The 6,000-nt window shown below is 33.9% G+C and overlaps 1 long non-coding RNA gene across 1 annotated transcript; it reads right to left on the bottom strand.

Annotated features, from left to right (window-relative positions):
* Window positions 1-255: 255 nt before the first annotated feature.
* LOC130711697 (uncharacterized) lies at window positions 256-2,980 on the bottom strand. Its single transcript, XR_009010743.1, has 6 exons — window positions 2,928-2,980; window positions 2,648-2,690; window positions 2,480-2,524; window positions 1,823-1,906; window positions 1,024-1,091; window positions 256-575 (listed from the first exon to the last, which is right to left on the bottom strand). It is a non-coding gene; the product is annotated as an uncharacterized LOC130711697 (long non-coding RNA).
* Between the last annotated feature and the right edge of the window lie 3,020 nt (window positions 2,981-6,000).

Genomic DNA, 6,000 nt, shown 5'->3' with positions numbered 1-6,000 from the left:
GACTAATATGGAAATTCTTAATCATAAAGTTGAAGAATATTGGGAGACTAAAGAATCACAACTGTAATTGCAGATGAAGCACTATCTAATACTACAACCTTGTTATAAGTCAATTTCATGTTAATAACTAAGACAACAATAACAATAAAAGCTTTATCCCACTAAATGAGGAAGGAGGGCAGTTATATGAATCACATTACGTTATTGCGCTCTTTCAAAAACTTAATTATGAGGGAATATTAATGCTAATAGATATAAAAAAAAATTGTTAGAACCTAGAAATCTCTCACAATCATTACTCGATAGTTCCATGAAAAGATCTTGTTCTAATACCAGAGACAACTAAAAGATCTAAAGAAAACAAATATGAATAAAAAGCTTGAACTTCACTAAGCAAAAAGACCTTAGTAAGGATGGCACAACATACAACCATCAATAAGACTAGCTTAATGAATATATTAAAACATAGACATGAGCTTAGACACTGCCATTTTATCCGAGTTGTCACTTTTCAAAATCTTGCAATATCTTCAGGCACCTTGTTGGTTGGTTATTACCCTTGGTGGAAGGCAATCCTGGTCGAATAAAAAACAACAAAATCAGTATTGTTTAATGGAACTATAACGCAAAAAAGGTATTTCAACAGGGAGTCTATAAGCTAATTTTGTTAATAAAACTCTACAGAACTGATAACACATTAACTCTTTAATTTGTGAAGTGACTCCATATAATATATGGAAATGGAATCCTACATTTGTCAGCTGATGGTTAAATGTGAAAAAGAAACATTTCTTCAGAGTGAAATTAATAATCCTATAGTTTCATTATTAGATTCATCTCTTTGGGAGAGTGAGATTTAGGATCCATTCCAATGAATCCATATGGAGATACAACAAAACATGTTAAGAAACATCTGAATGGAAGAAGTTTGTCTAAGCCTTCCAACTCGGTTTAATAAGTTTAACTAACTTACCAAAGTGAAAAATAAATTATAATAAACTTGGCTTATGTTGCGGGCTTTACCTTTACTCCTTTCTCATTCTGCCTTTACTCTTCTCTCCATTTCCAACCCACGATGTCTTCTTTGGATTCTACAATGAAAAATCCTCAAAACTACAAAATCATCACTCCATTTACAAATTCATTCACCCAAACACAATAATGATATTTTCAGTCACTTGTAACATGCAAGAAAAGAAGGTTTCATATTATGTTAAGAATTTTTCTCTTACGATATAATCATCTTCCATTTAGCTCCAATCATGTCTGAAATGTTCTTAAATTCTGCCCCTGGGTTTAATTTCTTATTCTGCCTAAAATCGCAATCCATAGATAAAGATCACAAATACCCAATTTCCATTGAGGTTTATTATACCATGTAATTTGATGAGAGCTAGTGTTATCAGTTCAAGGAAAAGGATGCTGCTAGCTGGCATCTTATATGAAGGCTGAAGGTAAGAATGCAATGGAATCTAAGGTGGAAAATGGTGCTATTGTGTGTCAGAACTGTTGATGATCTCAATCCTTTTGGATTAAGGAGAATTTAAATTTATAAATAATAAAACAGATTCACGAAAGCATTTAAAGAGAAACTGAAGATATGATAATTAATAAGACTTGTAGTATTGCAAAGTTTGCTAATAGGTGTGTTGTTCATAAACAAAAGACACTCTAATTAATTAAATTTTCACCATTCCACTCACTCACAAACATACGATATTTCAATCATCCCTTTCGTAAAAGCCTTAGGAGAAACAAATAGCAAATAAGCAATAGTTTACAACATGTGCAAAAGGGAGAAAGAGATAAAACAGTCCCTTACAGTGGCACTATGATACTCAATTTCTCGGGAGGATGAATCACCGATCGAGTAGCACTCAATAATGAACATAAGAAATTCAGTAAACTGCAAAGATTGAAATTTTTCAAGGTTGGAAATCATGGAATGGTAAAAGGGACATAGTAATAATAATTAAAAAAGCTGAAACTTGAGTTTTGAGGATTGGAGCTGATTCAACATTTCCACTCTTTCCAACCTTATCTTTCCAGGGAGAAAACCTCAACTTCAATAATAGTTGTTAGAATATAATCACTCTAAGTTTGCTTGACTCTTTGAATTGATAAGCTTTCATATCTCATAACCATGAATTCTAAGTTTTCTACTGCAGACAAATCGGTGATAGAAACCTTAAAAAAAGTTTAAGGGAACACACAAATCCCAACCCAAATTTGAGCAAGACAAACAAAAGCTTATTTAAAGAAATATAAAGTAATCAATTTCTTTATGAAAAACCACAATTTACTGGTTTCAAACTAAATACAAACAAAAGAACCAATATCCAAAGCAAGAGTTAAATAGAGAAAACGGTGATATTGGTCAAAGAAAAAAGAACAAATTCAGTTAAGTCCAAAAACCACATGAAAGTAAATAAATCAGATCACTAAAAATATAAACCAACAACTTAGGAGTGAAGAGTACCTGATACATGAATCAGTTGTTGCTAGGTGAGTGAGCATCAAGTCGCTACGGATAACCATCGCAGTACCCATAACCACATAAGAGAGAAAAGAGGAAAAATATGAACAGAATAAAATAAAAAATTTCCAATCATGTAACCACATAGAGAGCAGAGAAAAGATAAAGTACCTGTGCAATGAAGCCTATATATCTCGTAACAATGAAGAAAAATCTGAACCACAAACGAAAAGAAAAACTAATTAGAAAATAAGCATAAACAATGTCATGTAAGTTCAACATGTCAATGAAACTGAAATCTAGTTGACAAAGGGTTTGGATTTCATCACTAAAGCATTTCCTTCTTATCTCAGCGAGCAAATGAACTCAAGAGAGAAGGAGCATCAGTAATTAGCTGAATCTAGTGTGTAAAGATTACTGAAAAAAATGAAAGAGCAAGAGATGCTCGTACTTGGAAGTATGAGCTTTGTTCTCGTAGCAGTACTAATCCCACAGGCACTAAGAAGTATTTCTACAATGTTCAATGCAGAGCTTGGTAGGTTTGGCAAAGCTCTGCTGAGTGCTGACAACATAGGAATCAACCTCAATAGTCAAATTCTTGAGCATCACTTCCACAGTTGGAGCTTTGCTCCTAAGTCCTAAGACAATAGAAATAATCAATCAGTTTAAATCATCTATATATTATATTGGGATCAAATATATAATTTAGTGATTTGATTTCATCTTAAACATAAATTTAACCGATTCTTCTAAAAGTTAATAAAAGGCATAAACAGTGGCTAAAACGTTAGCCTGAAAGTGAAATGCTTGATTGTTGCAGTTATAAGGTTATGCCTAAGAAAAGGATATGCCATCCATTTTCATACGTAGCTCTATGTTTTTCCAAATTCACAGTAATTATAGAAAGAAAAAGAAAAATTAGTGTTTGAACAAACTTTTCATTCAAAATCTATACCTCAAGTCTCTGCCGTAATTCTTGAAGGGTAACACTAATTGGTATGGTAAACCCTAAATCAATCAAAGGACATACAAATTGAGAGTTTGCAGGGTGAAAATGAATGAAATAGAAGAAGGGTATTACGAATCCTAACCTTCCGACGCAGTTGCGGATAAGCTCTACGGTTTTCTCATATTTCCTTATGAACTTTCCAGATTCAACCTCCTCCGTTCTGCACTGCGATCTCACGATCTTATTGGTGGAGCATCGTTCTGAGTCTGAAATTGGCCATCGTCAGCGTCGACAGATTGGGGTTTAGGCCAGATCTGATTTCTCTCACAAAATTACGTGTATAATTTGCATCAGAGATGAATTTTCCTGAGTCGATGAGGCCGCGAGAAACCGAATCACGAACTGCTCGTAAACAAATTGGAGAAGATGAAACAGGAAGAAAGGGGGGTTGACAGGACCAACATCTGAAGAGGCCGTAAGAAACACGAATTAAAAGAGATGGAGAGCTTAGGGATGAAATCACGATTTAAAGTTGATTCATCACGAATTAAGTGATTTCGAAAATATGAATCAGATTTGGGGTTAATTAAGGAGCAATATGGCCACAGATTTGGAATGAAAATTAACCGTGTGGAAAAATAAAAACGTAAAAACAGCTGGTATCTTAATGAAATTAAGGAATATAACAATAATTTCAAACTTATTTTCCATTAATATTGACAAAACCATGTATGAATAAAGACAAAACCGTGTGCTATTGACATTTCTAATTAATGATTCAATGATTTCGACCAATCAAAATGCAAGGATTTGGACCAATCAGCTAACGACATGTGGAAAATAGGTGAAACCAACCAATGGAGCTGTGACATGTGGAAATTAAATAACAGTACGGCCCACTTTGGTGGATGGGCTTTATATATTATTAAGATTAGTATATGAATAAGGAAGATGATATGATATGGAAATGGATTAACGAACAAAGATATGATACGGAAAAGATTAGATAAAGATATGGAATAAAAAAAAAAATTCAGAAAAGAAAATCTCCAAAACTGTGAATAGCTACCGTAGTCCCTGGCAACAGCGTCAATTTGACGAACGCACTGTCGCGAGTGCGTGTCAAAGTAATCCTGCAACAAAACTGATTAGTGCAATACAAGGTGTAACACCAGGATCGTTTTTACCACGACTAAAGTGAATTATGAACTGAATTTAGAGACAAAAGCAAGTAAAAGGGGTTGATTGTTGATTATCAAGCAGGAAAATAAAAGATTGAATTATCAGATAAAAGAAAACGTTAGCCCTCGAATTATAACATTTTGTTAAGTTCAAACGCATCATAACGTTTTTAACTAATTTTGATCAATAACAATTTTTATATAGAAGCACTCTAATCGTGAACTAAGCTTCTCAATTAATTTGAATTTCAGGAGAAATTCAATTTGCACACAATGCTTCAACATTCAATCGCTACAAAAAGAAAAAGCTTCAGAATTCACAAGACTGTCTGACAGGCAAACAAATTCAAGTAAAGACACATTCGTCTTGACCGTCCAATGCCAACTCATCAGTCAGAAAAATTGAAGACAAATTTTAGACGTCAAAGATAAAGTCAGATTGCAACCAATTGACTTATATTCAAAATAAATCATGTGAAGACTATGTTACTTTTGCTAAAAGCGCGCTGACCAACAAGGGAAAATGACAACTTGTCAACATCATATTTCCCAATTGCCTCATGTTTGAAAAGTAGCCCAAGTCTATTGTCACCTACTAGCTGACAAACATCACTTTTTCGGCTAAAGGATTGACTTGATCTGAGCATGCATTGAAGCTACCAACTGAAGCCTTTGAATCAATGGACACATTTCATCTCTCAACGGTTAGATCATGTCTCTCAACGACTACAACACTAGCAAGCGAGTATTTAAGGCAAACATGAAGAATGAAGACATAGAGAATTAACGCTGCAAGCACAAGAATTCAAAGAATTCATTTCAACATTCTTCAAAGCATTCAAAGCTCAAAACAGAAAAATTCCTAAGTGTCAAATTCCAGCCACTACATCTGCTAAGTAAAATAGAGAACCTTGTACCTTAAAAGAGTCGAATCTCTTTATTTATTTATCTCTTAGATCTAGAACTCTTGAGTGATTCAAAGTCAAATCTGAACTCAAACACTTAGAGTTCCAGTGCTTTAAATTCTCTACCATTACTCTTGTGAGAAGAGAAACCTTGTAGAGCTAAACGATCTTGAAAGGATTGTAAGAGAAGTCCTATACAATACTTATAGGAGGAGTCATGTAGAATATTTGGAGAAGTCCGTGAGAATACTTGTGGGAGAAGTCCTTGAGAATACTTGTATTGGAGAAGTCCTTGAAACTTGATAGTGAAAATCTTGGTGGTGGCCAAGTACTGGACGTAGCCCGATCGTTTAGGGTGAACCAATATAAATCTCCGTGTGGTTATCGTCTGCTTTATACTGCTTAAATTTTCGTTGCACTAAACGGTTTACGAAAAGTTTTTAAAAACCTAAGTTTTTAAAAGTGATTTATAAGAACACAATTCAAACC

The sequence above is a fragment of the Lotus japonicus genome, chromosome 4 (genome assembly GCF_012489685.1).
Source record: "Lotus japonicus ecotype B-129 chromosome 4, LjGifu_v1.2".
Classification (NCBI taxonomy): Eukaryota; Viridiplantae; Streptophyta; class Magnoliopsida; order Fabales; family Fabaceae; genus Lotus; species Lotus japonicus.
The sequence above is the reverse complement of the archived record's forward strand: the minus strand, read 5'-3'. Positions and strand labels throughout refer to the sequence as shown.